Source organism: Sphaerodactylus townsendi, linkage group LG11 (genome assembly GCF_021028975.2).
Source record: "Sphaerodactylus townsendi isolate TG3544 linkage group LG11, MPM_Stown_v2.3, whole genome shotgun sequence".
Lineage (NCBI taxonomy): Eukaryota > Metazoa > Chordata > Lepidosauria > Squamata > Sphaerodactylidae > Sphaerodactylus > Sphaerodactylus townsendi.
This window is the reverse complement of record NC_059435.1, coordinates 58,545,102-58,564,211: the sequence shown is the minus strand read 5'-3', so window position 1 is coordinate 58,564,211 and position 19,110 is coordinate 58,545,102. Positions and strand designations below refer to the sequence as shown.

General features: G+C 43.5%; 1 pseudogene; it reads left to right on the top strand.

The window, feature by feature from the left end:
• Positions 1–1,049: 1,049 nt before the first annotated feature.
• LOC125440633 lies at positions 1,050–18,686 on the top strand (annotated as a pseudogene).
• Positions 18,687–19,110: the final 424 nt, after the last annotated feature.

Below are 19,110 nucleotides of genomic sequence, written 5' to 3'. Positions count from 1 at the left end.
CGCCTCCTCATGGCTTCACTGCCGAACTGCTTTTAAAAAAATATATACACATTTCTACTGCAATCTGTCACAGGAGTCCGCCAAAGAAGACGACTCTGCAGAGAAAGGCAATGGTAAATCACCTCTGCTTCTCACATCCCTTGAAAACCCACCAGGGGTTACTATGTCAGCTGAAATTTGACAACACTTTACACACACACACACACACAGACGACAACTACATACTTAGTGCAAGCAATAATACAAGTCAGTGTTTTTCAAATGAACAATACTCCAGGCTCAGAGTTGCATTAATTTTAAAAAGTAGCTTTAAAAACCACAATATTTTAAAATAACATAGATGTTTATCTGCCATATTGTTTAAGATGCTAGTTTATGGCATACATCGGAGTCCTGAAGTTGACTTTCTCAGATGATCTTCCACTGCTTCTTTGGAATAGTTTTGTGTATGTGGCTTGCACTTTTTTCTACATGACTGTTTCTATGCGTTGTTAAAGCTTCCTAATTCTTGTTGAATTGTTAATATATTTCCGTCCAAAGTTTTTATATTTTCCAACTGCGCTCCTACTTTTGGTGGTTTCACTGTAACAATGCCACATACCAACGATTTAAACATTACTCTGACTAATTCAAACCGAAAGCTCCAGTAAATGCTTAAGCCAACACTTTTACGTACCGCAGATCAAGAAATGAGGCGTTTGGGGGGGGGAAAGTGCACATGTTTTGAAAACAGACGTGAATAAATATCGGGTGGAGCAAACTGAATTCAGGGACACTCCATGCAGCACTAGGGCTGGATGTCGAGAGTTTACTGGATGGCTGCAATTATTCATCCTGGGGATCCATCCCACTAGGGGACAAGGCCAAAGCAAACCCGGTGGCCCGCTTCTTGGGGGGACCTGCAGGCCTCTGCCGCAGCCGGGACGCTCGCAGCGCCACTCTCCGGAGGAGGCCCGAGGCGCCTTTCACGTGGGATTTGTGTCCCACCAGACGTGCGTCAGGCGGCTCCCTCCGGCACAGAACGAAGGCGCGAGGTGATGGAAGGGGGCATGGCCGAAGGGGGACCGGCCGATGGGGGCAGGTGCCGGACGGACTGCGTGGAGCGGCCGCTGTCCCGCTCGCTGCGGCGCCTGGGGGGCCAGGTGGGCGCCCACCCGTGGCCCTTCCTGCTGCTGCCCGTGGCGCTCTCGGCCGCCCTGGGCGTCGGCTTCGTCCAACTGCCCAGCCGCCAGTCCAACGACATCGAGGCGCAGTTCACGCCCCGCTGGCGTTGGGGCCCCGCCAAGGCCAACCGGCGCCTGGTCCAGGACCGCTTCCCGTCGCGGGACTCGCAGCGCTTCTCGGCGCAGAGGCTGACCACCGAGGGCGCCTTCGCCTCCTTCGTGGCCGTCGTGGAGGAGCCCAGCCACACCCTCCTCACCTCCGCCGCCTTCGCCGAGCTGCTGGCGCTGGACGCGGCTGTGCGGGGGCTCAACGCCAGCGGGCGCACCTTCGGCGAGGTCTGCGCCCGAAGCAATGGCTCCTGCGCCAGCCCCAACCCACTGCTCAGCGCCGTCGGGGACGACCCGGCACGCATCGTCGTGCTGCTGCCCAGCCTCACCTTCCCGCTCTGGCTAGGACAGGTCTTCCTGGGCGCCTCCTTGGGGGGCGTCACGGTGGATGCTGGACCGGCGGAAGTCCAAAGAGCCGCCCCGTCCTGGCCGCCAAAGCGATGCGCCTCTTCTATTACTTGCAAGAAGATGATCCTGCGCAGCGCGAGGCCAGCGTGAAGTGGCTGAAGGCCTTCCTGGTGCAGATCCCGGACGTGCTGGCCTCCTTGAACCTCACCTCGGTACAGGTAAGTGTGACCATTTCAGAAGGTGGAGGCTGAGGCTGCAGGATAGTTTGGAGGGAGTAAAGCCCAGTGAGTCACATGAGACTTACTTGTGAGTAGACCAGTTTAGCATTGCTGTTACCAGTTAGATGATGTGCCTTGTATACTATCAATTGCCTATAATATGTTACTTCCACCATGCAGTGGCATCCCAATCTTGTAGAGGATTGCTATGGGGCATGCCTATGATCCATCCGAGACTGATGAGAGTCTCTTACATTGTAGAAAAATGATCAAGTCATTATGGCTTATAGGTGTTCCCCAGTGAGTAACATGAGACTTACTTGTGAGTAGACCAGTTTCGGATTGCTGTTAGCATTTAGATGATGTCCCTTGTATACTATCAGTTGCCTACAATTTGATCCTTCCACCATGCGATGGCATCCCAGTTTTGTAGAGGATCACTATGGGGTATGACTTTGATCCATCACTGTAGAAAAATGATCATTATGGCTTATTAGATGTGCCCCATCTGGACAATGTTGATTTGTCACCAGTTTGGCTTGTGTGCTGATCTGGATAGCCCAGGCTGGCCCCCTCTCATTAGATCTTGGCTGCTAAGCAGGTTCAGCCCTGGTCAATATTTGGATGGGAGACCACCATGGAATCTGAAATTGTATGAGTCTGAAATTGTGTGCATCGAGGAATGCTGCTGTAAATTTCGTTGTGCGTGCACAATGACAATAAAATGCTTATGCTTATGCTTATGCTTATGAATGCTGGGACTCAAGGTAATGGTGAACCACCTCTGATGCTCTCTTGCCATGAAAACTCTGTGGGGATGCCGTAAAATGCTGTGACTTGATGGTAAAAGAAGTCTGACATGAAGATTTGTTGTTGTTTTAATACACTTCTAAGTTCTGCTTCAGTAATTTGCCATTCATCAATATGTGACTCTTGTGTTTGTGACATGCCCATATCCCTTTTGCTTTGGATAAGTGCATTGTAATAAAAACCAGATAAGGCAAGTCAAACTTTTAGGAGAGAATTGTAAAGGAGCTAAAAAAATTTGGACGCAAATCCATACATCAATCCAGAAGACCTTAAAGACTAAAATTCAACTGAAACTGGGAATGTACCTTTTGGGATTTATGGACAATTTGATAAAAAATATGGAATGTTATTTTTAGACATGACATCAACAGTATACTTTATGCACAAAAGTAGAATACTGCCTGTGGTGGGTTTTCTGGGATGTGTGGCCATGGGGTGGTAGTTTTTGCTCCTAACATTTCGCCCACATCTATGGCTGGCATCTTCAGAGGCATGTCACAGTGAGTTGTGTTTCTCTTCATATCAAAAACTACCAGACCACAATCACGCAGCCTGGAAAACCCACAACATTCAGGCCGTGAAAGCTTCCAACATCACAACAGTGGAAAAAATTCATCTATTCCTACTACAGAAAATTGGTTAGTGAAGCTGCTGGAATTGGCAGAAATGGCAAAACTTATTTTGTTAATTACAGAAAAGAATCTACCTGAATTCACTGATAATTGGAAACCTTTTTACACAAGAAAGAAAAAATGGTACAGAAGAAATCAGAAGTCCTTTTTTCTTTTCTTCTTTTTGTATTATGATTTTGTGAAGTTTTTGATGTGAGTTTTAAGTGTGTTTTAAAAGCGGTCATAATTTTTTAAAAATTAAAAAGATAAGGCAAACATCCCTACTACCAACTATGGCACATCACATTGTATATTTTTCAGTATTTTGGACTCCATTTGGGAAAAAAACATTTATTACATTTGGTTCCATTATTTGGTCCAGAATCATCGTTGGATGGCGACAGGCTGACTTCACGTAACCTAGGGCCCCTTCCGCACACGCAAAATAATGCGTTTTCAGACCACTTTCACAACTGTTTGCAAGTGGATTTTGCTATTCCGCACAGCTTCAAAGAGCACTGAAAGCAGTTTGAAAGTGTATTATTCTGCATGTGCGGAATGAGCCCTAGAAAAGGGGGCTGCTCCAGTTACCAAGACAAAGATGACCAAAAACATTAAAAAGCTGATGTTGCAGTGAGAAAAACAGTTTATTAGTAATAATATAAAAACCTCGACACATTTCAAATGGGAAAAGCTCTGAAGGTCAGTATGCACTATGATATTTTGACAAAGTACCATGTGAAACACACAGAGCTTTCGATATTATTGCATTGCTTATTTTCCAACTGCACCATTGGCTTTTCCTTTTTTGTGTGTGTTGAGTGCACACGATTATGTTCCAAAATTGCTTTGTGAAACAGATAGGAACTGTTGTGATAGGAGTGGGCACCTATGGTTATGAAATCTGAGAAAAAGCCATTCAAATTGAAGAAGAAGAAGAAGAGCTGGATTTATATCCCCCCTTTCTCTCCTGTAAGGAGACTCAAAGGGGCTTACAAACTCCTTTCCCTTCCCCCCTCACAACAAACACCCTGTGAGGTAGGTGGGGCTGAGAGAGCACAGAAGAACTGCGACTAGCCCAAGGTCACCCAGCTGGCGTGTGTTGGAGTGCACAGGCTAATCTGAATTCCTCAGATAAGCCTCCACAGCTCAAGCGGCAGAGCAGAGAATCAAACCCGATTCCTCCAGTTTAGAGTAAACCTGCTCTTAACCACTACGCCACTGCTGCTTGTCTGTATTGTACTGAATACTGTAGGAAAATTTGCTAGGGCAGATTCTGCAGTCCTAGAAGGATATTCTTGAGATAACTGTGATAATGAACTGACTTGTCCAGTCATTTGTTGCTTGTGGGATTGGGTAAAAGTCAGATCTAGATGCTTTAAAATGGATTCGCATGAATTCATATGATTTTTACATTGAAACAAAATAAAACCACTGTCGTATTGTAGATCATATAGTCTATGGCAGCCCCACAAAAATCATGCATTCATTGCTTCATGGCACCATAATGGTGCAAAAACGTAGTTCCAGAGACAGATCCTCATGGATCTTATGATTTTTGTAGCGTGTCACCCCAGACTCACCATCAAATCATACATCATATCCATAGTAATAGATTACTCCATAAAAGTCATGGATTCCTGATAGTTGAGAAACTAAGGTCAGATTAATCAGAACTTTGACGGTTATTAACTATTATTTCCAACTTGATTTGGGAAAAAAAGTATGAAAGAACTGATATTTGCTAACTTTATGATCCCTGGTAGTCTCTTTGGGAAACTGTGTTAAGAGAAATAATATTTAACAAGTGTTCCTCCTTTTCTCTCTCGTGGCAGGTGGCCTATTTTACCTCCATATCCCGACAGGAAGAGTTTGAAAAAAGTGGCAAGGCAGCGATCCCTCTGTTTTCCATCACATATTTTTTAACAATATTCTTTTCAGCTATATCATGTGCAAGGTAATTTGTTTATATTTGCAGGGGAGGTTAAATTTTCTAGTGATAGTATGATTTTGCAAGTATGCAAGTATATCTCTTTAAAATCAATGAAACATCACATCAGAAATGTCACATCCACCTCAGAAAACACAGAAATCGGTTAAAATGCTTGTTGAAAAACAAAGAATAAATTGTACACATATATAATTGACACTGTGTGGCAACCATAATGCCAAAATCACGGGAAGATTTTCCATATGGCTGATGTGGATCAAATCTGGTATCATTTCATTAACACCACTGTTGAACTATGAGCTTACTATACTTTTTAGAGACTTACAGTTAGAATACGATCTTTCCCTCTCAAGCCAGAATTGCAATATACAACTTAGTAAGCAAATTCAGAAAACAGTATCTCAGGTTGTACTGCGTAATGTTAGATATCTTTAGATGTTAGTTTACATTTAATATGAATAAGATTAGTCTTCACAGTTTTTGGATCCCTGACAGATTTCTCAAACTGATGCTACTGGACTTAAATACGTGTTTGAGGTGTCAGCAACCAAGAGTAAATTTGACGCAGTTGTTACGGATATACCGGATTATCAGGACATTTGGAAGTTAATACATTAATTATGACTAGGGAAGGGGTGGTCCAGTGGTGGTTTGGCTCATGCCATTCCAGTGAGCAGCACTGCCTGTTAATTGCCCTGGGAAATTCCCAGGTTGGCCGTGGGGCTCTTGAGGGGTGAGATCACGGTGAGACTGTAGAGTCTATAGCTGACATGCCCAAATACAACCTGATCAGCAGCAGAGGTGGGATCCAGCAGGTTCTCACAGGTTCCCGAGAGTAGGTTACTAATTATTTGTGTGTGCTGAGAGGGGGTTACTAATTGGTGATTTTGCCACGTGACTTTTGCCTTAGTTACGCCCCTCCTCTCAGCAGTAGCGTGCAGAACTTGAAGCAGTCTAGCAGGAGGTGCACCAGCGTGCGTGGCAGCCTGCGCCTGCGTGCATTCATTTCCCGCCCAAGGACCAGCACAGCGGCTGCGTCCTTGCCACAGCCCCGCCCAGGAATGCCCTGTCACCAGAATGCCCGCCTACGCCCCCGTCGTGTCCCGCCCAGCCCCATTGGCACTACACCACAGTTTGAATCCCACCACCATGGGAACCTGTTACTAAAAATTTTGGATCCCACCACTGACAGCAGTATCTTCACCTGGTGGATTTTCCTGACCTTTTAAAATGTTTAATTTGTGGTTAAGAAAGGAGGAAAGAAAGGAAAATGGGAAAAATATGCAACTGATTACAAATTTTCAAAAAACAGGGAAGGGTAGAGAGACCATCCTTAACCTTCTCATATAACATCATAAACAAAGCCCATCTTTCTGTGACTTTATCAGTGTTTGCTCTTCTAGATCTGCTTTGATCCATCATGTTAAACAAAATAAACTTCCCATATTTTCATAATCCATTCACTGATATTGGGGGCCACAAAGGATTTCCAACTAAGTGTTGTCTTGTAGCAGTTAACAAGTTCATTGCAAGTCTTCTGTCAGAGTCAGGGACACAATCCCTTTCGCATGATGTGTTGTCAAGTCAGGTGTCACCCATCCTATATCTGTGTATTTCATTTTTTTTCTGCCTAAGTGTAGCATCTTAAATTTATCTCTGCTGAAATTCTTTATCTTCATAACAACCTTGTGGTGTGAGTTAAGCTGAGAGTGCGGGATTTGTCTAAGCTTACCCATCAAGCTGGCAGAGTGGGGATTTGAAACTGATTCTTCCAGATTCTAACTTGAGATTCAAGATGCACCACCACTCTGGTTCATAATAAAACATAATAATGCAACAGTAGGATCAAATGGCCCATTAAAAAGGGCTCTGATGTAGAACTTTAAGGATCATATAATACATTTGCGTAAGTGACATTTCCTTTTACTGTCAATGTACAAATCATACTTTCTGGATTTTGTGTCCAATCATTCCAATCATTGATTTTCTAATTTTAATTCCTTTGCATTTATCATTCCTATTCTTTTGCATCATTCTCATTCATTCTTTCTTGAGGTTCTCCCAGTTTGTTTTATAAATAATTTTCTAATATCTCTGTAGTTATCCTCTCTCTTTCTTAATCCATTTTTCTTTCTTTCAGCCTTCCCCTCCCCCCACCCTTGCCTTTCCTGGACTATTATTAGCTAGTCTGTAATTTTCTCCTTAACCCTTGCTTTAGCCTCCTTAAATAATAAATCAGACATTTAAGCATGATGATTTCTTTATTCAAAATAATAAAAAGAATTACAGAAGTTTGGTGAGGAATTTAATAACTGCAACAAGAATGAAAATAATGCAGATCTGGAAGCAAAAAGTGATTATAGGACTAAATGATTGGTTGCAAAGAATATGGATTAAAGCACATTGTACGAATACATGAGGAAAGAGAAGAAAATTAATTTGCAATCGTTTATTAAGAATGAGTCTCAATGTGTTCAATATTAGATTCATTAGATGGACAGAAAACATGGAGGGGAGGGAGGGGTGGCATGCAAAGGAAGGGGAGGGAGGGAGTAAGGGATGGCATGCAAGGGAGGGGAGGGGGCCTGGCATCTGAACATGGCCCACCCACCCTAGTGAAGGGACGGGGAGGGGTGGCATGCAAGGAGAGGGAAGGGAGGGAGGGGAGGGAGGAGTAGCAGGCAAGGGAGGGGGAGTAGAGAGCTACGCCTCTGGGAATAGCAAAATCCACTTGCCAACAATTGTGAAAGTGGATTGAAAGTTCATTATTCTGCATGTGCGGAAGGAGCCTCAGAAAGACATTAAATGTGTTGTGAGTACCTGTTTTGCAGGCTCGACTGTGTACGAACAAAAGTGTGGGTTGGAGCATTCGGAGTGTTGTCATCAGGCTTGGCTGTTCTCAGCAGCTTTGGATTGTTGCTGTCCTGTGGAGTACCCTTTCCCATTACAGTCGCAAATGCACTATTTCTTATACTTGGTAAGTCAATCGCTGTTTCCAGTACTATACGTATCGCTATGGCTTCAGATGGTTGTGTTAGAACAGACATTAGAGAACATTTACATTCTTCTACCTCCTTAACCCTGATGAGCATATTAGAATTTTGCCATGCTATGTAGCTTTACTTTTCCGTATCAACGTTTCTTCTCCAAATGTGAATGTGGATCATAAATCAGACTTCCACTTGGATTTCTTCATCTCATTCTGCTTGATGAGCTTACTTTTTCTATGTTTACCTTTTCTGTACCAGGCTGCTAATGTTAACCAGTAGCTCTTTTAACTCTTCTGGCACCTTACATTTCTTCAAACTAGTTGCTTTTTCACTGCACAGCACTTTGAGGTCACAAATGGTCCCCTTGTCACTGATCACACTGTAATTAATTTATATGTCAGATACTCTTAAGACTGAGTTTTCACGTATCCTTTTTTACTCAAGTTCATATAAGCTAGTTAAAAAATATACACAAACTCACTGTGTTATATGAAGAATGCAAGCACCAAAATCGTAACCAGGCTATCAGGTAAGTAAAATGAATAAACTGGTACTCTGTGTATATCATAAAAATGGTATTAATATGAAGAATATTTAAATGTGTTTTCACCACATACCTTCAAAATGCATGATAACAGATGTTTAAAATAGAATGTGGTTGGATACGTGTACGTGCCACCTGCCTACAAGTAGGGTATTGCATAATTTGATGGAGTGGTGTGAAAAACTATATAAAGTGAAGCTGAAATTCCAGTAGAAGCCAAAGTTTCTATTCATCTAGCAATCCACAAAGATTTGTGGGTGGAGCCTTGGGAGCAGAGGCGTAGCTGGGCCAAACTGTGCCCGGTGTGCAGTGTGTTTTTTACGCCCCCTCCCCCCCGTGGCACCCCCCCGTCCCCTTCCCACACATACCAGTACCTTAGTTTCTTTTCTTTCTCTAGTACTTTTTCAGTCTGAAAAAAGCGGCCTCTTCACAGTTCAGGCTAAAAACTGCCTGAGGAACTATACTTCCCAGGAGACCTTGTGAGCCCCAAGGTCTCCTGGGAACTGTAGTTCCCCAAGCCGTTTTTGAGCCTGAACTGTAAATAGTCTGCATTTTTCAGCCTGAAAAAGTACTAGAAAAAGAAAAGGAACAAAGGTAAATGTGGAAAGGGGGCTGCACGGGGGGGGCTGCACAGGGGGGCACAAGGAAAAGGGGGAGGGGCCTGGGCGATTTCCACCCCCCAGGCATGCGTCCAGTGTGCAACGCACCCGCACCCACCCCCTTGCCACTCCGCCACTGCTTGGGAGGGTACAATGCCATAGACTCCATCCTCACAAGCAGCCATTTTCTCCAGGGAAACTCATCTCTGTCATCTGAAGATCACTTGTAATTCTGGGTGATTTCCAGCCCTCACATAGAAACCGATAGTCCTTGGCACTATTCGGACAGGCCAGGGAGGCGGGGTCAAACCAGGATGAATGATCGGTGCAGCCCTGGGACTGTTAGCATGCTCCCACGTGAGCGGCACTACAGCTGGCACAGCTTGCGAACACACCTTTCTGCATAGAGGTGGAGTCCTTTTGTTTGGTCACTGCCTCCCTGGCTCCGCAGATGGGAGCTAGGGAAGGGTTAAACAAGAATGGCAATTTTTGTGATTCTCTTGTTTGAACATGCATTGCAGCTGCAGCCGTTCGGTTGGCCATGGCTGTGAAGTGCATTAAAACTAAAAAAATAGCTAAAAACGTGATTCTTGTTTAACCTGCCCCACAGCCAGTAGCACGAGTGAGAGGTGGGTTAGAGCCGTGTTAGGGGCAGAAACTGCGAAGTTCCCACCCAACACAGGTTTAATCCCGCCTCTCTCCCAGGTTTACTGGCCCGTGTGGAAAGGGCCCTAGTTTTCCTGGAGGAAATAGCTGCTTTGGAGGATAGAGTCCATATATTATACCATTCTGAGGTCCTGCCCCTCCTCAAATCCCACCCTCCTCCAGCTCCACCCCTCAAATCTCCATGTATTTCCCAACCTGGAGTTGGCAGCTTTATTTCCTTACCACCTTTATCTGCCTATCTCTATTCTGTCTCCTCCTTTGCCCCCCACCCCCTTCCCAGCCTGTACCTTGGAAAACTAGTCTTTCTCCACAAAAGCTTAGCGGTACATTAGTCTTCTCTCCTCATTATTATCCCGATAACAACACTGGGAGATAAAGGCTGAAAGTATGTGACTGGTCCAAAATCACACAGTGAACCTCTATGAGACCGCATCACCCCATATGTCCCTGTACGGCCTCTTCGATCAGTTGGAGGCCAACCTACCTAGTCAGTCCCTGGTCTCCTCGGTTATCGCGTGCTGAAAAGCCTCTCCACATGGGCTGGCCAGGGCCTCTCCTACGGCTCTGGCCCCGGCCACACTGATAGTGAACGGTCTTCCCTCCCAGCTGTCCGAACCCCTGCCAAGTGGGACAGCTTTGAGTGAGTTCCACAGGGCCTGTAAAGACGGGAGCTTGTTCCGCCAGAGCCTTTGGAGGAAACCTTCGGCTGCTGATGGTGCCCCTATCCCCCCCCTTTCATGGTGGCCCCCCTCTCACATCTGGAGCTGTTTGTCATTCAACGGGACCTGCCATTCCTCCCTCTTGGGGAGAGGATTTTTAATATGGAGCTGGATGCCCTTTATTTTTATGCTAGTATTTTTATATTATATTTATGAGATCTAGCTTTTACTGTTTTATCGCTGCTTTTAAAGATTTAGCCATTTTATGTTATGTTATGTTTATTGTTGTACACCGCCCAGAGCCCGTTGGGGATAGGGTAATATAAAAATATAATAATAATAATAATAATAATAATAATAATAATAATAATAATAATAATAATAATAATAATAATAATAATAATAATAATAATACCGTGTTTCCCCGAATATAAGACAGTGTCTTATATTAATTTTTGCTCCCAAAGATGCGCTATGTATAAATGGGAAGTTCTCACAATGGAGAGATGTAGGGAGTGGTGTCCCCCAAGGGATCGTTTGGGACCAGTGCTCAATTGCAATATACAACTTAGTAAGCAAATTCAGAAAACAGTATCTCAGGTTGTACTGCGTAATGTTAGATATCTTTAGATGTTAGTTTACATTTAATATGAATAAGATTAGTCTTCACAGTTTTTGGATCCCTGACAGATTTCTCAAACTGATGCTACTGGACTTAAATACGTGTTTGAGGTGTCAGCAACCAAGAGTAAATTTGACGCAGTTGTTACGGATATACGGATTATCAAGGACATTTGGAAGTTAATACATTAATTATGACTAGGGAAGGGTGGTCAGTGGTGGTTTTGGCTCATGCCATTGCAGATGAGCAGCACTGCCTAGGGTGGTTAAACCACCTAGAAATTCCCAGGTTGGCCATTAAGGAGCTCTTGAGGGTGAATCACGGTGAGACTGTAGAGTCTATAGCTGAAATGCCCAAATACAGCCTGATCAGCAGCAGAGGTGGAGGATCCAGCAGGTTCTCACAGGTTCCCGAGTAGGTTACTAATTATTTGTGTGTGTGCTGAGAGGGGTTACTAATTGGTGATTTTGCCCACGTGACTTTGCCTTAGTTAAGCTCTCTCAGCAGCCAGCGTGCAGAACTTAAGCAGTCCTAGCGAGTGCACCAGCGTCGTGGCAGCCCTAAGCCTCGTGCATTCGTTCCACCAAGGACCAAGCTGCGTCATGCCACAGCCAGCAGGAATGCCCTGTCACAGAATGCCCGCCTACACGTCGTGTCGCCCAGCCCATTGGCTACACCACAGTTTGAATCCCACCACCATGGGAACCTGTTACTAAAATTTTATCCCACCACTGACAGCAGTATCTTCACCTGGTGGATTTTTTCCTGACCTTTTAAAATATTTTAATTTGTGGTTAAGAAGAGGGAGGAAAAGAAAGGAAAAGCGGAAAAAAAATGCAACTGATTACAAATTTTTCAAAAAACAGGGAAGGGTAGAGACCATCCATAACCTTCTCATATAACATCATAAACAAAGCCCATCTTTCTGTGACTTTATCAGTGTTTGCTCTTTCTAGATCTGCTTTGATCCATCATGTTAAACAAAATAAACTTTATATTTTACTTGTCCATTCACTGATATTGGGGGCCACAAAAGGATTTCAACTAAGTGTTGTCTTGTAGCAATTGCAACAGTTCATTGCAGTCTTCTGTCAGAGTCGAGGACACAATCCCTTGCATGTGCGATGTGTTGTCAAGTCGAGTCACCCATCCCTATATCTGTAGTATTTCATTTTTTTTCTGCCTAAGTGTAGCATCTTAAATTTATCTCTGCTGAAATTCTTTATCTTCACCTTAACAACAGGTGTGAGTTAAGCTGATTTGTCTAAGCTTACCCATCAAGCTGGCAGAGTGGGGATTTGAAACTGATTCTTCCAGATTCTAACTTGAGATTCAAGATGCACCACCACTCTGGTTCATAATAAAAACATAATAATGCAACAGTAGGATCAAATTGGCCCATTAAAAGGGCTCTGATGTAGACTTTAAGGATCATATAATACATTTGCGTAAAGTGACATTTCCTTTTACTGTCAATGTACAATCATACTTTCTGGATTTTGTGTCCAATCATTCAATGTTGATTTTCTAATTTCCATTCGCATTTATCATTCCTATTCTTTTGCATCATTCTCATTTAATTCTTTCTTTGAGAGTTCAGTTTGTTTTCACCAAATGACCTCATGGTTCAATTTTCTAATATCTCTGTAGTTATCCTCTCTCTTTCTTAATCCATTTTCTTTCTTTCCCAGCCTTCCCCTCCCCACCCTTGCCTTTCCTGGACTATTATTAAGCTAGTGCTAGCGATTTTTCTCTTAACCTGCTTTAGCCTCATTAAATAATAAATCAGACATTTAAGCATGATGATTTCTTTATTCAAAATAATAAAAAGAATTACAGAAGTTTGGTGAGAATTTAATAGCTGCAACAAGGCCGAAAATGTGCAAATTAAAAGGAATTGATTATAGGACTAAATGATTGGTTGCAAAGAATATGGATCATGCACATTATACGAATACATAGGGAAAAGAAGAAGAAGGTAATTTGTCGTTTATTTAAGAATGAGTCTCAATGGGTTCAATAGTAGGTACATTAGATGGACAGATAACATGGAGGAGGGAGGGAGGGGTGGCATTGCAAAGGAAGGGAGGGAGGGTAAAGGGATGGCAGGGAGGGGCCTGTGGCATCTGAACATGGCCCACCCACCCTAGTGAAGGGGCCGAGGGAGGGGTGGCATGCAAGGGAGGGGAGGGGAGGGAGGGGAGGGAGGAGGAGCAGGCAAGGGAGGGGGAGTAGAGAGCTACGCCTCTGGGAATAGCAAAATCCACTTGCCAACAATTGTGAAAGTTCATTATTCTGCATGTGCGGAAGGAGCCTCAGAAAGACATTAAATGTGTTGTGAGTACCTGTTTTGCAGGCTCGACTGTGTACGAACAAAAGTGTGGGTTGGAGCATTCGGAGTGTTGTCATCAGGCTTGGCTGTTCTCAGCAGCTTTGGATTGTTGCTGTCCTGTGGAGTACCCTTTCCCATTACAGTCGCAAATGCACTATTTCTTATACTTGGTAAGTAAATCGCTGTTTCCAGTACTATACGTATCGCTATGGCTTCAGATGGTTGTGTTAGAACAGACATTAGAGAACATTTACATTCTTCTACCTCCTTAACCCTGATGAGCATATTAGAATTTTGCCATGCTATGTAGCTTTACTTTTCCGTATTAACGTTTCTTCTCCAAATGTGAATGTGGATCATAAATCAGACTTCCACTTGGATTTCTTCATCTCATTCTGCTTGATGAGCTTACTTTTTCTATGTTTACCTTTTCTGTACCAGGCTGCTAATGTTAACCAGTAGCTCTTTTAACTCTTCTGGCACCTTACATTTCTTCAAACTAGTTGCTTTTTCACTGCACAGCACTTTGAGGTCACAAATGGTTCCCTTGTCACTGATCACACTGTAATTAATTTATATGTCAGATACTCTTAAGACTGAGTTTTCACGTATCCTTTTTTACTCAAGTTCATATAAGCTAGTTAAAAAATATACACAAACTCACTGTGTTATATGAAGAATGCAAGCACCAAAAGTAAGTAACCAGGCTATCAGTGAAATAAAATGAATAAACTAATTTACTCATGTGTGGTATATCATAAAAATGGTATTAATATGAAGAATATTTAAATGTGTTTTCACCACATACCTTCAAAATGCATGATAACAGATGTTTAAAATAGAATGTGGATCGTTAATGCGTGCCACCTGCCTACAAGTAGGGTATTGCATAATTTGATGGAGTGGTGTGAAAAACTATATAAAGTGAAGCTGAAATTCCAGTAGAAGCCAAAGTTTCTATTCATCTAGCAATCCACAAAGATTTGTGGGTGGAGCCTTGGGAGCAGAGGCGTAGCTGGGCCAAACTGTGCCCGGTGTGCAGTGTGTTTTTTACGCCCCCTCCCCCCCGTGGCACCCCCCCGTCCCCTTCCCACACATACCAGTACCTTAGTTTCTTTTCTTTCTCTAGTACTTTTTCAGTCTGAAAAAAGCGGCCTCTTCACAGTTCAGGCTCAAAAACGGCTTGGGGAACTACAGTTCCCAGGAGACCTTGAGCTAAGGTCTCCTGGGAACTTCTGAGCCTGAACTATGTAATTCTCATTTTCAGCCTGAAAGTACTAAAGAACAAAACAATGAAAAGGGCTGCAGAGGAGCACAAGGAAAGGGGGAGGGGCCTGAAGCGTTCACCCCCAGGCGTCTCGTCCAGTGTTACTGCTTGCTTCCGCACCCACCCCCTTGCCACTCCGCCACTGCTTGGGAGGGTACAATGCCATAGACTCCATCCTCACAAGCAGCCATTTTCTCCAGGGAAACTCATCTCTGTCATCTGAAGATCACTTGTAATTCTGGGTGATTTCCAGCCCTCACATAGAAACCGATAGTCCTTGGCACTATTCGGACAGGCCAGGGAGGCGGGGTCAAACCAGGATGAATGATCCCGGTGCAGCCCTGGGACTGTTAGCATGCTCCCACGTGAGCGGCACCACAGCTGGCACAGCTTGCGAACACACCTTCGCATAGAGGTGAGTCCTTTTGTTTGGTCACTGCCTCCCTGGCTCCGCAGATGGGAGCTAGGGAAGGGTTAAAGAAGAATGGCAATTTTTGTGATTCTCTTGTTTGAACATGCATTGCAGCTGCAGCCGTTCGGTTGGCCATGGCTGTGAAGTGCATTAAAACTAAAAAAATAGCTAAAAACGTGATTCTTGTTTAACCTGCCCCACAGCCAGTAGCACGAGTGAGAGGTGGGTTAGAGCCGTGTTAGGGGCAGAAACTGCGAAGTTCCCACCCAACACAGGTTTAATCCCGCCTCTCTCCCAGGTTTACTGGCCCGTGTGGAAAGGGCCCTAGTTTTCCTGGAGGAAATAGCTGCTTTGGAGGATAGAGTCCATATATTATACCATTCTGAGGTCCTGCCCCTCCTCAAATCCCACCCTCCTCCAGCTCCACCCCTCAAATCTCCATGTATTTCCCAACCTGGAGTTGGCAGCTTTATTTCCTTACCACCTTTATCTGCCTATCTCTATTCTGTCTCCTCCTTTGCCCCCCACCCCCTTCCCAGCCTGTACCTTGGAAAACTAGTCTTTCTCCACAAAAGCAACGTACATTAGTCTTCTCTCCTCATTATTATCCCGATAACAACACTGGGAGATAAAGGCTGAAAGTATGTGACTGGTCCAAAATCACACAGTGAACCTCTATGAGACCGCATCACCCCATATGTCCCTGTACGGCCTCTTCGATCAGTTGAGGCCAACCTACTAGCGGTCCCTGGCCCCTCGGTTATGCGGCTGGCCTCCACATGGGCCAGGGCCTCTACGGCTCTGGCCCCGGCCTGGTGGAACGGTCTTCCTCCAGCTGTCCGGGCCCTGCGGGACCTTGGTGAGTTCCACAGGGCCTGTAAGACGGAGCTGTTCCGCCAGGCCTTTGGAGGAACCGGCTGCTGATGGTGCCCCTTCCCCCCCCCCTTTCATGGCCCTCTACATCTGGGCCGTTTGTCATTCAACGGGACCTGCCATTCCTCCCTCTTGGGGAGAGGATTTTTAATATGGAGCTGGATGCCCTTTATTTTTATGCTAGTATTTTTATATTATATTTATGAGATCTAGCTTTTACTGTTTTATCGCTGCTTTTAAAGATTTAGCCATTTTATGTTATGTTATGTTTATTGTTGTACACCGCCCAGAGCCCGTTGGGGATAGGGTAATATAAAAATCTAATAATAATAATAATAATAATAATAATAATAATAATAATAATAATAATAATAATAATACCGTGTTTCCCCGAATATAAGACAGTGTCTTATATTAATTTTTGCTCCCAAAGATGCGCTATGTCTTATTTTCAGGGGATGTCTTATTTTCCCTGTGTTCTGTTCGTCGGGCTTGCTTCCAAACAAAAACTTTGCTATGTCTTACTTTCAGGGGATGCCTTATATTTCGCATTTCAGCAAAACCTCTACTATGTCTTATTTTTCGGGGATGTCTTATATTAGGGGAAACAGGGTAATAATAATACATCAAAGAGCAAGATTTGAACCCCTCTCCCTGCCTTTTACACACACAAACTGAAACTTGGAATGCTGTGGTTGCTTAGCAACAGCCATGGAGGAAATCTGTGGCTTAAAGGTACAGGTGCTCATTTTATCATCTTTGGGGGGTTTTAATCCTCCAAGGTACTTTTTTTGGATTTTATATTTTTCAGCAAAACTGGAGCCCTTTTCAAGTTTGCAGAAAGATCTGTCTTGCTCATTCACAGCTCGTCACAGGATTTAAATACAAAGGATGAGTAGAATATTACTATTAGAATCTAAGATTGCAGGCCACATTCCTCTCACATCAATTTCTGATCCTGTAATATCCTTTTTCTTTCTCCAGGGGTTGGTATTGGTGACATGTCCACCATGTTGTCCTGTTGGCAAAAGACTAAGGTCAAGGATGAAGTTAAGGATCGGATGGCTGACACCTATGCAGAGGCAGCTGTGTCTGTTACCATCACAACTCTTATTGACGTTTTAGTCTTCTACATTGGCATTGCAACACCTTTCCCATCGATTCAGTCCTTTTGCATCTATACAGGAACAGCCTTCATCTTCTGCTACATATACAATTTGATGTTCTTGGGGGCAATTCTTGCTCTGAATGTTAGAAGGGAAGAAAGCAACAGACACTGGTTCACATGCATGAAAGTGTCAACAGAAACCCAAGAGTCTCGTGGATCTGCTTACAACATGTGCTGTGTGGGAGGATCTTATAATGAGTCCACTGGGGCAGAGTTTGAGCACCCTATGAATGGATTCTTTAGAAAGCATTTTGGTCCTTTCCTTATGCACCCTTGCACCAAAGTGTTTGTGGTAGTGCTGTATCTTGGATACTTAGGTAGTAGTATTTATGGGTGCACTCGGGTTAAGGAAGGTATAGATCTTCGGAATCTGGCAAATGATCATTCTCATGTCATTAAGTATTACAACTGGAGAGATGAGTATTTTAAAGATTATGGCCCAAGGGTTATGGTCATTGTTACTGAAAGCCTGCCATATTGGAATTTATCTGTTCATGCAGATCTTGAGAACTGCATGCAGTTGATAGAAAACTCAACTTATGTTGATGAGTATTTGTCAGAGTCCTGGTTGAGACTGTATATAGAAATTGCTACCATAACATTTCTAGATATAGATGATCCTATTTCTTTTATTCAGAATTTTGTAACACTGTTTCAAATTAATCCAGAATTTGAGTTGGATATTAATTTTACTGGCCAGGTCTTGCCAGCTTCCCGCTTTTTTATACAGACCGTCAATGTCCTTACTGCAGTTGATGAGCGAATGCTTTTAGAACAACTGAGAGGCCGTGCAGCAGGCTGCAAGATACCACTAAGGGTTTATCATCCAGCTTTTATATACTTTGATCAGTACCTTGTTATTGTTCAGAATACCATTCAGAATGCTGTAATTGCTAGTGGAGCCATGTTACTTATTTCCTTGCTGCTGATTCCAAATCCTTTGTGCTCGTTGTGGGTAACGTTTGCTATGGGATCTGTTATTGTCGGGGTGACTGGCTTCATAGCTTTTTGGGGTGTAAATCTTGACTCCATATCAATGATCAACCTTTTTGTTTGCATAGGGTTTTCAGTGAACTTCTCTGCTCATATTTCTTATGCATTTGTTTCCAGTGAGAAACCTGCTATGAATGACAGGGCAGTGGATGCTCTGTACCACCTTGGGTATCCTGTTGTCCAGGGAGCTGTTTCCACCATTTTGGGAGTATTGGTGCTCTCCATGGCGTCCGCTTACATTTTCAGAACCTTTTTTAAGATTATGTTCTTGGTCATTTTGTTTGGAGCTCTTCATGGTCTCATTTTTATTCCTGTGTTTCTAACATTCTTTGGCCTTTTGGGAAGACTTTAAAGATAGCAGCAGATTGATGGGTAGCACTATAAAAATTCTGGTAGTATTGGGGGAGATGTTGCCTGCTGTACACAACTTTGCTTAAAAAAGATTGAGATAGGTTTAACAGACATTGGTGTTCAGTACATAGCAAGATACATTAGAAAACTGATGTTTTTGCATTTGCTGGAGTAAGTTCTGTGGTCACAGAAAACAATCGCATAAAATGGAAATTCTTATTCAGAGGAAGACTGTACTCTGGATGAGTAATTTAGAAATAATTGCAATTAGTGGATCCAAACCACAGCAAAACTCTTTTCAAAGGGTTAATTCAGCTAGGCAGCTATAGACAAAACACTAGTATTATTCCTGTATATAAGAAGATAGATGAAATATAGGCCAATGACTGATATTGTAGTTAAACTTTGTTCCAAATATTTATTAA